This window comes from Theropithecus gelada, chromosome 3, assembly GCF_003255815.1.
Source record: "Theropithecus gelada isolate Dixy chromosome 3, Tgel_1.0, whole genome shotgun sequence".
Taxonomy (NCBI): domain Eukaryota; kingdom Metazoa; phylum Chordata; class Mammalia; order Primates; family Cercopithecidae; genus Theropithecus; species Theropithecus gelada.
Window position 1 is genome coordinate 105,187,128 of NC_037670.1, and position 14,665 is coordinate 105,201,792.

A 14,665-nucleotide genomic window follows, 5' to 3' on the forward strand; every position below is an offset into this window, starting at 1 on the left:
TTTCACCAGTTTTTCTACTAATGTCCTCTTTCTGTCCCAAGATCCACATTGCATTTAGTTGTCAGGTATTCTATTAGGGCTCTCCAAAGAGACAGAACCAATAGGATAAATGGGTATATGCATAGAGAGAGAGCAGAGACAGGAGTTAATTCTAAACCTAAAAGTCATGCGACTATTAGGCATACCATTTTAGAAGAAATTGGAAATAGAGTTACAACCAGAGCAGCACAAGTAGTTAAGAAAGCTCAGAACACCAAAGTACCAGTTCAGCCCAGGAAAACAACAAATGTCAACAAACAACTGAAACCTACTGCTTCTGTGAAACAGTACAGATGGAAATGTTGGTTCCAAACGGTCCTTCTCCCGTACCTGAGGATGCCTCCATGAAAGAAGAGAACATCTGCCAAGCTTTTTCTGATGCCTTGGTCTGCAAAATTGAGGATATTGATAATGAAGATTGGAATAACCCTCAGCTCTGCAGTGACTACGTTAAGGATATCTATCAGTACCTCAGGCAGCTGGAGATTTTGCAGTTCATAAATCCACATTTCTTAGATGGATGAGATATAAATGGACATAAGCGTACCATCCTGGTAGACTGGCTGGTGCAAATCCCCTCCAAGTTTAGGCTTCTTCAGGAGACTCTGTATGTGTGTGTTGCCACGATGGATTGCTTTTTACTGGTTCAGCCAGTTTCCCATAGGAAGCTTCAACTAGTTTGGATTACTGCTCTGTTCTTGGCTTCCAAGTATGAGGAGATGTTTTCTCCAAATATTGAAGGCTTTGTTTACATCACAGACAATGCTTATACTATTTCCCAAATCCAAGAAATGGAAACTAATTTTGAAAGAACCGAAATTTGAGTTGGGTGGACCCTTGCCACTTCTTAAGGCAAGCATCACAAGCCGGAAAGGCTGATGTTGAACAGAACACTTTAGCCAAATATTTGATGGAGCTGACTCTCATTGACTACGATATGATGCATTATCATCCTTCTAAGGCAGCAGCAGCTGCTTCCTGCTTGTCTCAGAAGGTTCTGGGCCAAGGAAAATGGAACTTAAAGCAGCAGTGTTATACAGGATACACAGAGAATGAAGGATTGGAAGTCATGCAGCACATGGCCAAAAATGTGCTGCAAGTAAATGAAAACTTAACTAAATTCATCGCCATCAGGAATAAGTATGCAAACAGCAAATTCCTGAAGATCAGCACAATCTCTCAACTGAACTCAAAAACCATCAAAGACCTTGCCTCCCCTCTGATGGGAGGGTCCTAGGCTGCAGTGGCCCCTGGGGATGTGTGCTTTATTTGTGCGCTTTTTCTTACTGGTTTAGAACTCTTCATTTTATACATAGTTCTCTGGGCTGTTTCATGAAACCTCTTCTCAGACCAATTTTCTAAATGTATATTGAGGAAAAATAAAGCTACTGGTTTTTCTTAAGGTAAAAAAAAAAAAAAGAAGAAAACAGAATATACCCATTTATCCTACTAGAGAGATCCTAAAAGAGATTTATTATAAGGAATTGGCTCATGCAATTATGGAGGCCGAGAAATCCCAAGATCTGCAGTTGGCAGGCTGGAGACCCAGGGAAGTTGACATGTATTTCCAATCTGAAATTTAGCAGGCCGGAGACTAAAAAAACAGCCAATGTTTCAGTTTCAAGTCCAAAAGCCAGAAAGGAACTGGTGTCCCATCTCAAAGCAGTCAGGCGGGAGGAGTTCCCCCTTAGTGAGTCTTTTTGTTTTATTCATGTTGTCTTCAAAGGATAGGATGAGGCCCACCCATATTATGGAAGGCAGTTTGCTTTACTCAGTCTACCTATTCAAATATTAACCTCATCAAGAAACATTGTCACAGACACAGAAGATTAATGTTTAACCAAATGTCTGGGTACCCCATGGCCTAGCTAAACTGACAAAAAATTAACCATCCCAAGTGTACATGCTATTTTCAATCTGTTATGTTAATATAATATCTGATTTGCCAGATCATGCCGTGTCACCCTCCACTTTAAATGTGCAAGCAGATAGCTCTCTAGATGCCCTATACTTCTGTCTCCACCAGTTCAGCTGGAAGCTTTCCAAGAGTCAATTTGGATGTTTGAACCCAAACTTTTTTTAATTATATAATTTAAATAAATGTTAAGAAAACTGACAAAATATAAATGCAAAAAGAACACATTTTTGTTTCCATAAAAACTAGGTTGAGTATGTTAGAAAAACTGGATAAATATAGAGTGATTAAAAATTTGCTTTCAGGGTGGGTGCAGTGACTCATGCCTGTAATCCCAGCATTTTGGGAGGCCAAGGCAGGAGGACTGCTTGAGCCCAGAAGTTTGAGATCAGCCTGGGCAACACAGCGAGACTCCTCAATTTTTTTTTTTTTTTTTTTTAAGTTTGCTTTCAAAATAGGTGTTAGCATGAAACATAGGGGGCCGGGGGAATCTAGGAGGATTCTACACTCAGTTCCTTTCCAAGTGTCTTTCAATTCTTGTTTTGTTTTTTAAAAATTGAAACTGAAAATCTTAGAGCGTGGTAATTCATGCAAAAAAGATGGTGAGGGGGAATTCCAATCAGGGGACCACTCTCAAAGAAAAGATCTTGGCCCCAAATTAAGAGACTGGCAAATGGCAAATGACTATATATAATTTATGTTAAATATGCCATTGGGGAATATATTACTCTGTTTTCACATTGCTAATAAAGACATAGCCAAGACTGGGTAATTTACAAAGGAAAGAGGTTTAATTGACTCACAGTTTCACATGACTGGGGAGGCATCACAATCATGGTGGAAGGCAAAGGAGGAGCTAAATCGTGTCTTACACAGCAGCAGACAAGAAAGCTTGTGCAGGGGAACTCTCATTTATAAAACCATCAGATCTCGTGAGACTTATTCACTACCATGAGAACAGTGTGAGGGAACAGCTCCCATGATTCAATTATCTCCACCTGGCCCCACCCTTGACACATGGGGATTATTACAATTCAAGGTGAGATTTGGGTGGGGGACACAGCCAAACCATATCAGGGAAGATGAAAAAGTTCTGGCGATGGAAAGTGGTGATGATTGCACAACAATGTGAATGTAAGTAACCCCATGGAACTGTATACTTTAAAATGGTTAAAATGGTAAATTGTGTGTTACACATATATTATCACAATAAAAATATGCAAAGTAACTGTATTTTTTCATATTCCTTGTTTCAACAAATACTTTATTAATGAAAATTTTTGCATTCACTAAGCAGGCTTATTCTGTAGTAAGTTTATTTTTTATTTTAGTTTAATAGAAGAAAAGGACACCAACATGAAGCTGAATGAATTTCAGGTAAATGATTCCCTTTTGAGATTTTAAGAGATTTTAATTCTCTAACATTGCTCTAAATTTAATAGGAAAGACATGAAAACCTGTAAGAGGTTACAGCAGTGGTTCTCAATCTATGGCTGTGCCAGTTCCCTAGGGTGCATCTAGAAATGCATGGACATGTTTTTGATTGTCACAATTATGAGGATCCTGGCATTCTCCAGAGACGTCAAACATCTTATTACGTACCTGACAGACCTGACATCAAAACATACCCAACCCAAATGTCAATAGCTCCCCCAGTGACAAACATTGGGGAAGACTCAATGTATGTTTTATTTTTATTTTTTTCTAATAAAATCCAATCTGGAATTCAAAAGTTTATTAGAATAAAAATACATGTACATTACAATTATTTCACATAATTTGTAAATTTTACCACCATTCATTTTTAAATGATTTTAAAGTTCGTACTGTAAATATCTGCACATTTGTAAGCAAATCTTAAATTACCAAATTTGCAATGTATCTATTAGATATTGAATATGAAAATTTAGGATTGGCAACTGATAGTTATATCCTACTGTGCTTACTATTTCTATGACATTTTAGAGGGGAAAAAGATTAATTCATTTTAAGTGAAAAATATATAATATTTCACAAATTTGTGTATCATCCTGTGTGTGCAGGAGCTATACTAGTCTTCTCTGTATCATTCCAATTTTAGTATATATGCTGCAAAACCAATCAACATATTTTAAAAATTATATTTCAAATTTTTATAATATCTGACAACTTCCTTATGAAAATTAATAAAAGAGACATCATTTCACTTTATTCCTCCTCTCACCCTCTTCCAAATGCATTTTGTTACTTATATTATTCTCCATAATGTCTGAGTTTTTAACATTTTCATGTTGTTCTGAAACCGTAATTCAAACCACTGTTTACTCTTCATTTCTATTTTAAATAATTTGGTGCCCATCATCTAACTTTTCTGTGCCTGGCTTCTCCATTTCTATACTCTTTGATTCATCTACTTAGTTGCCTAGATTTTATTAATAAGAGTTTTAAATTTACTTATTTTTATTCTATAAAAGGCTCATGGATTCTTATTTCTTTACATTCTTTCATGCTTACTATCCATCTGTTGCATTTATCCTTAGGAGGATAATTTGGGCTTAAAATTTTAAAGTCATTCACTGTCTTCCTCAGAACGTTGTAGATACTGCTGCATTGTCTTTGGCTTGGAAGAGGGTGTGGAGACGTCAGGGGTCAATCTTATTTTCTCTTTCATAAGTGACTTGTTTTTTGCTAGTATATACCCATATTATTAGTATTTTAAAGCATTTTATTTTACTATATCAAATGTAATATATTTGATACCTACACATAATTAAATATAAAATATGTAAATTATAATCAAAATAAGATTTAAGCTTTTAAATAATCATTCAATTGAAGAACTAAAAGAATCTCCAATAGCATTGCATCTACCTATGGATTCCTCCTCTGTCCCATGTGCCTCTTCGCCCGTGAGACAGCAACTTTCCTGTATGGTTATCCTTCCTTTCAATATTCATAATGGTTTTGTCATGTAAGTATGTATCCCTAAACAATATACAATATTATTTCATTTTACTTATTTTTAAGTTATATAATAATACTATACATTGTCTTTTGGAACTTTTTTCATTCAACTTACTATTTAAATTTGTAAAGACTCATGTTGCAGTGTGTTACTATACTCATTTTTAATAGCATTGTTGATACATAATTTGCATCATCAAGTTCACCTGTTTCAAGTATATATTCTACTGGCTTTCAGTGTATTTACAGAGTTGTATACCCATCATTATCTTGTAACTTCAGAGTATTTTCATCACCCCCAAAAGAAATCTTGTGCCAATTGGCGGTCATTCCCAGTCTCCCTCTCCCCTGCTTCCCTATCCCCTGGCCTGACTTTCTGTCTTTATTGATTTGCTTCTTTTTAGGCATTTCATATAAATGGAAACATTCAATATGTGGTTTTCTTTCATTTAAAATAACATTTTTGGCTGGGCGCGGTGGCTCACGCCTGTAATCCCAGCACTTTGGGAGGCCAAGGCGGGCGGATCACAAGATCAGGAGATCGAGATCATCCTGGCTAACACAGTGAAACTGCGTCTCAACTAAAAACAGAAAAATTAGCCGGGCATGGTGATGGGCGCCTGTAGTCCCAGCTACTGGGGAGGCTGAGTCAGGAGAATGGCGTGAACCCGGGAGGCGGAGTTTGTAGTGAGCCGAGATCGTGCCACTGCACTCCAGTCTGGGTGACAGAGACAGACCCCCATCTCAAAAATAAATAAATAAATAAATAAACATAAAATAACATTTTTGAGTTTCTTGCATGTTGTTGTATGTATCAGTACAATCATGCATCACTTAAGAACAAGGATATGTGCTGGGAAATAAATTGTTAGGCAATTTTGTTGTTGTGCAAGTATCATAGAGTATACTTACAAAAACCTAGATGGTATAGCCTACTACACATGTAGGCTATACGGTATAGCCTAAGCTACAAACCGGTATAGCATATTACTGTACTGAATACCATAGGCAACTGTAACACAATGGTAAATATTTCTGTATCTAAACATAGAAAAAGTACAGCAAAAGTATGGCACTATAATCCTACCGGATCACTGTTGCATATGCAGTCCATTGTGACAGAAACGTCATTATGTAGCACATGACTGTACTTCATTAGTTTTTGTTGCTGAATATGATTCTATTGTATGGCTATACCACATTTTGCTTACCCATTCATCAAAAACATTCATTTTCACTACTGTATAATATTCTACCAAGTAAATATTCTAATTTATTTATTTTGTCTCCTATCAAAGGATGGATATTTTGGTCTTTCCAGTTTTTTTTTTTTTTTTTTTTTTTCTTTTGTGAATTGTGCTGCTCTGAACAAGTTCCTAGGTAACCATGGGAAAGAGTTTCTCTAGGATATATATCCAGGAGTAAGTTACATTCATTCTCGAATTTATTGGATAATGCCAAATTGTTTTTCGAAGCAATTACACAAGTTTACATTCCCAACAAAGGTATATAAGAGATCTTGTTAACCCCAATCCTTTCCAACATTTGACATTGTCCAATTTCTTAATTTTTGCCAATTCTGGGTATAAAAAATGGTGTTTCACATCAGTTTTATTTGTATTTCCTTTATTACTATTCAGAATGAGCATCCTTTTATATACCGTTCATTCACTTTTCTCCTTTGATATGCCTGTTACTGTGTTTTGATCATTTTCTATTTGTTTTTCTCAATTGATATGTACATTTTTGTTGTAACTATAAACTGTACCTTTTTTATATTACATTTTAAAACTGTTCATGACCACTGTTTAGAAAAGCAGTTGGGGAATGCACCTTCATTTTACACTGAAGGTTGCATCTCCTTAGTTTGCAAACTGTTCACTGGAATATAGTCTCTTTCTTCCACATTCCTTTTCAGAGAACTCTTGTGCAGGGGCTGTATCTCATATACAATGGGGACAGCATGTTACAGACTAATACTTATATTATGATATAGTTTCTATAAAGTATAGAAAAATGCAAAACATTGCAATTAGTATAGCAATGTTTTGTTGTTTAGCAATGTACATCTCTGTAGCAGAATTTTGTAGAAAGTCTTGGCAATTAGAAGTATCAGTGTAATGTAGGGGTTACTTCTGGGAAGGGAAGGGGAAGTGGTATCAGGGAAGTGGGATCAGGTATATATAGGGGGATACAATGGTATCTTTAATATTTTATTCCTTAAACTGGATGATGTTATGAGTGTTGGTTATATTTCTCCTTCTATATTTTCTCTCTTTTTTTTTGAGATAGAGTCTCACTTTGTCGCCCAGACTGGAGTGCAGTGGCACGATCTCGGCTCACTGCGACCTCCGCCTCCCAGTTTCAAGCGATTCTCCTGCCTCAGCTTTCCGAGTGACTGGGATTACAGGTATGTGACATCATGACTGGCTAATTTTTGTATTTTCAGTAGAGACAGGGTTCGCCATGTTGGCCAGGCTGGTCTTGAACTCCTGACCTAAGATGATCTGCCCGCCTCGACCTCCCAAAGTGCTGGAATTACAGGCAGGAGCCACCATGCCCAGCCTGTATTTTCATTTAGCCAACATGTTGTCTAACATTTTTCTGAAGGGCAGAGATCATTGTCAACTCTTGTCTATCACTCCCACATCCAGTCAGTCACTCTACAAATTTTGTCTCTTAAGTAGTCCTTAGGACTGTCCCCTCCACTCCATCTCTGCAGCCCCTTAGGGTGGGCCTTCATCATCTTTACTTGGACTATAGCAACCACCTCCTACTTCCAGCCTGAGCCCCTTCAAATCCAGCCTCTACACTATTGCTGAAGTAGTCTAACTAAAATGCAAACTGTCACTGTCACATACCTCCCTGCTTAAAACCTTTCAACAGCTTGCCGCTGCCTGGAGAACAAGGTACAAGTTCCTTTAATATGGAACACCAGGCCCTTTGTGATCTGGTCCCTGCTTTTCTCCCCAATCTTGTCTGCCACCACTTCCTGCCCTGCATTTTAAGTTGCACTGACACTGGACTACTTACAGTTCTCCCAGAGAGTAACCAGCTCCTCCTCGTTTGTGCAGGACTTTTCTGGTCTTAGCACTGACAGTCCTGCATCGTGGGAGCCCCTCAGTCCCAGGCAAACTGGGACAGTCATGGTATTGAACCTGAAAGTCCTGCATCCTAGGAAACCATCAGTACCAAGCAAGCTGGGAGAAGTTTCCCAGCTTCTGTGCTGTTTCTGCAGATGTCTCAGCAACTTAGTATGTCTCCCTAACCTCCTGCTTCCTACTTATTCTGAAACTATTACCCAAAGCAAACAGGAAACAAAATATAAAATAAAACATAACACACACACAAAAAAGGCAACTAATTTCTGTATATGGGTTTTAGGGCCTGACACCTTACTAAGTTAATTACTATCACATTGTTTTTAGATTCTTTGTGATTTTCTTTGTATATTATCACATTATCTGCAAATACTTATGGGTTTGTTTGTTCCTTTCTCTTTTTTCTTAAAACAAACTTGGAATAGAACAAATGTTTGCACCTTTCTAATCATAATGCCTTTATTTATTTTCCTCATGTTATTATCTGGCTAGAAACTTCGGTTTTAATGGTGATTAAAAACATGATAGTGAGCAAACGTGTCCCATTTGTGATTTTACATGGAATGTTTTTACATTTTCATCAAGAATGATGTTTACTGAAGTTTTCGCTGATAACTTCATTCATGTAAAGATAATTCTCTTTTATTTATACTTTGCTAAGACTTTTCATACTAAATCAGTGGTTAACTTTATCCAAAGTTTTTCCTATTCCTATTGAGATTATATGTGGGTTTTCCCTTTTAATCTATTATGTAGATCATAATTCTAGATGTCTAAATGTTAAACTACCCTTGCATTCCTGGGATAGAGCCAAGTTGGTCATGACAAATACACTTTTTTTTTTTTTTTAACTCCACTGGATTCCATTTGGTATAATTTATTTAGGCTCTTGAGTGAGACTGACGTATAATTTATTTTCTCAAACTGTATTTGCCTATTTTTGGTGTCCAGGTTATATGGAATGATTTAGAGAGTATTTATTCTTTTCCATTTTGCTGTATAAGTTTGTAAAAGACAGAAATTAACTCTTGAATGCTTAGTAATTTCACCTATAAAATTAAATGGCTTGGTCTTTCCTGTAGGAAATTTTGAACTACTAATTCAGTTGCTTTAATAGTTATAGAATGGGTCGGGGGTAGTGGCTCATGCCTGTAATCCCAGCACTTTGGGAGGCCGAGCCGGGTGGATCACGAGGTCAAGAGTTCGAGACCAGTCTGACCAACATGGTGAAACCCCGTCTCTACTAAAAATAAAAAACTAGCTGGGCATGGTGGCATGCATCTGTAATCCCAACTACTCAGGAGGCTGAGGCAGAAGAATCGCTTGAACCCAGGAGGCAGAGGTTGCAGTGAGCTGAAATTGTGCCACTGCACTCTAGCCTGGGCGACAGAGTGAGATTCTGTCTCAAAAAAAAAAAAAAAAAAGTTACAGAATCATTAAAGCTTCTTAATTCCAAATTCAGCTTTGGTAAGTTCTAAGTTCTATTTTTCTAAAGATTATTTCACTTCACCTTCAATTTATTGGCCTAACATTGCCCATAGTATTTTCTTTTTAATCTGTGCTATAGCTACATTTATATTCTCTTTTAATCCTTATATTATGTGTACTCTTTTCTCAGTCTTCTCAAAAGACTGTCTATTTTATGAGTCTTTTCAAAAAGCTAACTTTTATCTTCATAGTTTTTTCTTTTGTAATATTGTTTTCAACTAATCGGATTCTGCTTCTTTTTATTTTCTTTTATTCTTTTCCAAATACTTATGATGGTGCTTAGTTCATTTTCAGACTTCTTTCTTTCTAATGTAAGTATTTATGGTTGATAGACTGCCCTCAAAAATACTGGTTTTGACATGTTACATTTTCATTACAATTTGGCTTTAAATATTTTTAAAAATTCATTATGATTTCTTAATTGAGCAATGAATAATTAAGTATTCTATTTCCAAAGATGTGAGGATTGTAAAAATATAATTTTGCTATTGACTTTTACCTTGACTGAATTTTTGTCAAAAATATCATATTTCTTTTTATTTTATATTTTTTGAGGTGGAGTCTCGCTCTTATTGCCCAGACGGGAGTGCAGTGGTGCGATCTCAACTCACTGCAACCTCCACCTCCTGAGTTCAAGATATTCTCCTGCCTCAGCCTCCCAAGTAGCTGGGATTACAGGCACATGCTACCACACCTGGCTAATTTTTGTGTTTTTAGTAGAGAGAGGGTTTCATCATGTTGGCCAGACTGGTCTCGAACTTCTGACCTCAAGTGATCCACCCACCTCAGCCTCCCAAAGTGCTGGAATTACAGGCGTGAGCCACTGTGCGCAGCTCCAAAATACCATCTTTCTAAGGAATAACCTTTAGTGTGTGATATGGTTTGGCTTGTCCTCATCCAAATCTCACCTTGAATTGTAGCTCCCATAATTCTTACATGTCATGGGAGGGACCTGGTGGGAGATAATTGAATCATGGGGGCAGATCGTTCTGTGCTTTTCTCATGATAGTGAATAAGTCTCACAAGATCTGATGGTTTTATAAAGGCAGTTCCCCTGCACACATCCTCTTGACTGCCACTATGTGAGACATGCCTTTGCTCTTCCTTCGCCTTCTGCCATGATGGTGAGGCCTCCCCACCCGTGTGGAACTGCAAGTCCATGAAACCTATTTTTCTTTATAGAATACTCAGTCTCAGGTATGTCTTTATTAGCAGCATCAGAACAGACTATTAATACAGTGTGAGTCTACTGATGATAAATTCTCAATTTCCGTTTAACGGCAAATGCCTTTTACTCTCATGATTGTTTACTCTCATGATTGATAGATAATAGCTATTTGCTCTCAACACTTTATTATTCCACTGCTTTCTGTTTTCTGGTATCACTGTTGGGCACTCAGCTGCCAATGAAATGATCATTTCTTGGTATGTGATGTGTCTTTACTTTCTGGCTTTTAAAAAATTTTTTGCCTTGTTTCTCTAGAGAGCCACCACTACGCTAGCCATTGGTTTTCTTTTTTATCTTGTTTGGAAATACTGTCCTTTATGAACTGGGGATTCATAGCTTTCAGCATTTCTGAACATTTCTCCTTGATTAATTGTATTATCACTTCTTGGTTGACTTATTCTTTTCTTCTGTGACTCTGATTTGACTTATGTTAGACCTTCTCATTTTATCCTCAACATTTTAAATTATTCTAACATCTTTTGGCTCTTTCCCTTTCAAGATTATATTCTGGTTAATTTATTCACTTCAACCTACAAGTTCATTAATTCTCTTTCATCTGTGGCTAATCTGCTTTTTAACATGTCTTGTGTTTTCATTCAATGTTTACATATTTTATGTAGACATTCCGTTGGGTTATTTGTAAGAATTGCCTGATTATTCCTGATAATTTTCTGTTGCTTGCTCACTATTTTGATCCTATATTTTACTTTTTAAGTACTTCATAAACAGCATTTCTGTGTTGAACAGTTCTACTATAGATGCCTTACTTCCTCTTGTCGCTTTGTGTCTTTGGTTGTGAACTAATACTTATCTGATTATACATTGTGGGACTCTGATGAGATATTCTTAAAATTCTTTCCTATGGTGATTTGGTGTGTTTCTGCAAGTAGGTGGGAGGACTACTAACCTGGGGCCATTTACTACTCTTTGAGGGACCTGGGTTGATGCAAAATCTCAGATTCAGTTCCTTTTCCTTGCTGTTGACCCCAGGCTCAGATCCCGGTTGCAATTTACAGTGCTTCTATTGTCATTTTCCCTCAGCATAACCACAGTTTCTCTCCCTTGCTTCTTGCTCAGGACATTTATCTGTTCATGGCTCTAAGCTCCAACATTGGCTCAGCTTGTTCCTTTTTATTTTTTGGAGGGGAGGAGAGGTTGGACTTACAGATGGTTTTACCCACTTCCAGGAAGTCCAGCAGCAAACCAAAATGTTTTATTTAGGATATACTTGGTTTCAAGTACAGAGTGTCTTGTCTGCCATTGCTGCTGTAAGTGAACGTGCTATTCTTAATCTGTGAAATTCAAGAAATAAAATACATGTGCTGACCATTCTGCCTGTTTTCTCAGCACATTATCATTTAAAGGGTCAAGTATCTACAATTATTTTTGTATTTTCAATTTAAAAATAAGTAAACTGGGGCCCAAATTGGCTAAATGACTCACTCATTTCATAACAAAGGAAGACTAGAAACCATGTTTTATGTCCAATCTGGTAGTCTTCTCAACAAATCTTTCTAATAATCTTTAGACCTGATTTTAAAAGACATGTTATGTTAAATTCCATCTGTAATTGTTTAAGTTATGACAGGGTCTATAATTTTATTTTTAAGTCTATGCATTCCCAAGTCTAGATATATATATCCATGTACAATCATATACATACATAAACTCAAGCCTATATAGAAACATTATAGATATAATTTAATATATAGATAAGTATGACTATAAAGAAGATACTTTGAAAGCACTAAGGGAAACTACAGAATCCTAACCTTCTCTTTTTCTACTAAGCATGGCCTTTAAGATCAAAATAATTGTACACAACACAGAACATTTGTTTTCAATTATGCACAAGAGCAAATAACTTCTGGTAAAGATTATGAGAACCTGGATTAGCTATATACTATGTCTCAAGTAGTCTTTTAAATAATCTCTGCATTGAATTAACTCATGGGTTAGAATTATAAATTACACAAATACATCAGTGAAAAGGAAAAGTGAGATTTCTTGTGGGCAGTATTCATTAGCAGTTCTCTAGAAAATCTGTCAACATACACAGTCACTAACATAGCACAAAGTTAATATAGTTCAGGGAGAACAAGGGGGAAAACTAGAGGCAATCAGTAAAGCAGTCATTTCAATTTAGAGAATTTTGCTATCAGAGAACCTGAGAGGAAAGGATTACAAACACACCATCGGATATGCCAGCATTCCATGAAGTTATAAATAGCTGCTAGTAGCGACCTTGGGTTTTCTTAAATACTATCTGGTAATTTCTATTTTATTAGCTTTGCTTAGATATATTTTATTTTGGTTATTTATTTTAACAGACAAAAATTATATAAATTTATCATGTACAATATAATGTTCTGAAATACATATATACTGTGAATTGGCTGCATGGAGCTAAATAACATATGTATTACCTTACATACTTACCATTTTTTTGTGGTGAGAACACTTAAACTTTACAGCTTAAATCTAGGAAATGTATTTTTAACTTAATTGGGTTTATGTCCTAAAATTAATTTTAGATATTTTGAGGGTTGAGGGTGGAGATAGATATTTCTTAAAGTTCTTTTCAGGTGACTTGGCCATATGTACCCCTTCTTAAAAGTTTTCATAGATATTTCCCCCCCGGGGAGGAAATTCTCCAAGAATATTTCAGTGTCTTTGTTGTTTCCACGTTAACATGCAAGGGAAGATAATGTAGTTACTTTTTTTTTCCTCCTTTGATTTTCTCTCCTGTTCACTTTTCATTCTCCATCCCTTTCACCCCAACCTCTACCCCCAAAAAACTTCCAGCATGTAGCTCCACTTCTCAAAAGCAGATAATGTTTTAGTCTAATGTAACATTAGTTTGAATATAGTTGTGCTTAGGCATTTGTGAACCTTTAACAAATCTGTATTGCTGAGATTATTACAGCATGGTCCACATATGTTACGATTCTTGAAAACCACTAACAGATGAAGCTGTTTAGGAATTTTACGGGCGAGGGTCAAAGTGAGCTTTGAGTGGCAGAACCTGTATCACCCTGTGAAGGGTGGAAGACACTAAGATATGTCAATCTGAGTGGAGGGTAACATGGACGAGGGTGGTTTCAACAAGCCAAGCCTGTACAATGGCATTCCCAAATCAACTTCTAATTTTTCGATAAATGATTATGCACTAAAGATATTGCTCAGGACCTTTGCTTTTTCTAACTTTTAGCTTTTATATGATAATGTGTCACATTATACACAATGAATAAGTAAATTACTTATATTACACATACCTGCAAATCTACTATACAATTTAAAAGTGAAATTATTGATATTTCATAGGCCCTAGGTGACCTCTGAAATTTTCAACAAACCCACCCCCTCAGAGACTACTCCCCATATGTGGGTGTAAATGGATACTTCATCATGTTTGCCCTTATGGAGGGTCTTAAAATATGCATCATCAACTTAAACACCCTCTGTACTCCACAGTGCCTTGCTTTGCTATTATGTTTTAATAACAATGATAGTTTTACTTAATAGGGAAATTGGCCAATTCTGAGTGATTTGACCATAAGAGATGTTGGTGTTTAACAACACAATAGAGTGTTTCTTTTTCTTTTTCGGGTTTTTTTTTTTTTTTTTTTTTTTGAGACAGAGTTTCACTCTTATCGCCCAGGCTGGAGTGCAGTGATGCGATCTCGGCTCACTGCAACCTCTGCCTCCCAGGTTCAAGTGATTCTCCTGCCTCAGCCTCCCAAGTAACTGGAACTACAGGTGCGCAGCTCCATGCCCCCCTAACTTTTTGTATTTTTAGTAGAGATGAAGTTTCACCATATTGGCTAGGCTGGTCTCGAACTCCTGACCTCAGGTGATCCACCCGCTTCGGCCTTGCAAAGTGTTAGGATTACAGGTGTGAGCCACCGCATCCGGCCCTTTTTTTTTTTTTTTTTTTTTTTTTTTTTTTTT

At 36.6% G+C, this 14,665-nt stretch overlaps 2 pseudogenes across 1 annotated transcript; one reads left to right on the plus strand and one right to left on the minus strand.

Annotated features, from left to right (window-relative positions):
• Positions 1–117: 117 nt before the first annotated feature.
• On the plus strand, positions 118–1,438 carry LOC112621648 (annotated as a pseudogene). Its single transcript, XR_003118757.1, has one exon. The product of XR_003118757.1 is annotated as a G2/mitotic-specific cyclin-B2-like (transcript).
• Positions 1,439–3,948: 2,510 nt separating this feature from the next.
• On the minus strand, positions 3,949–4,061 carry LOC112621857 (annotated as a pseudogene).
• Positions 4,062–14,665: the final 10,604 nt, after the last annotated feature.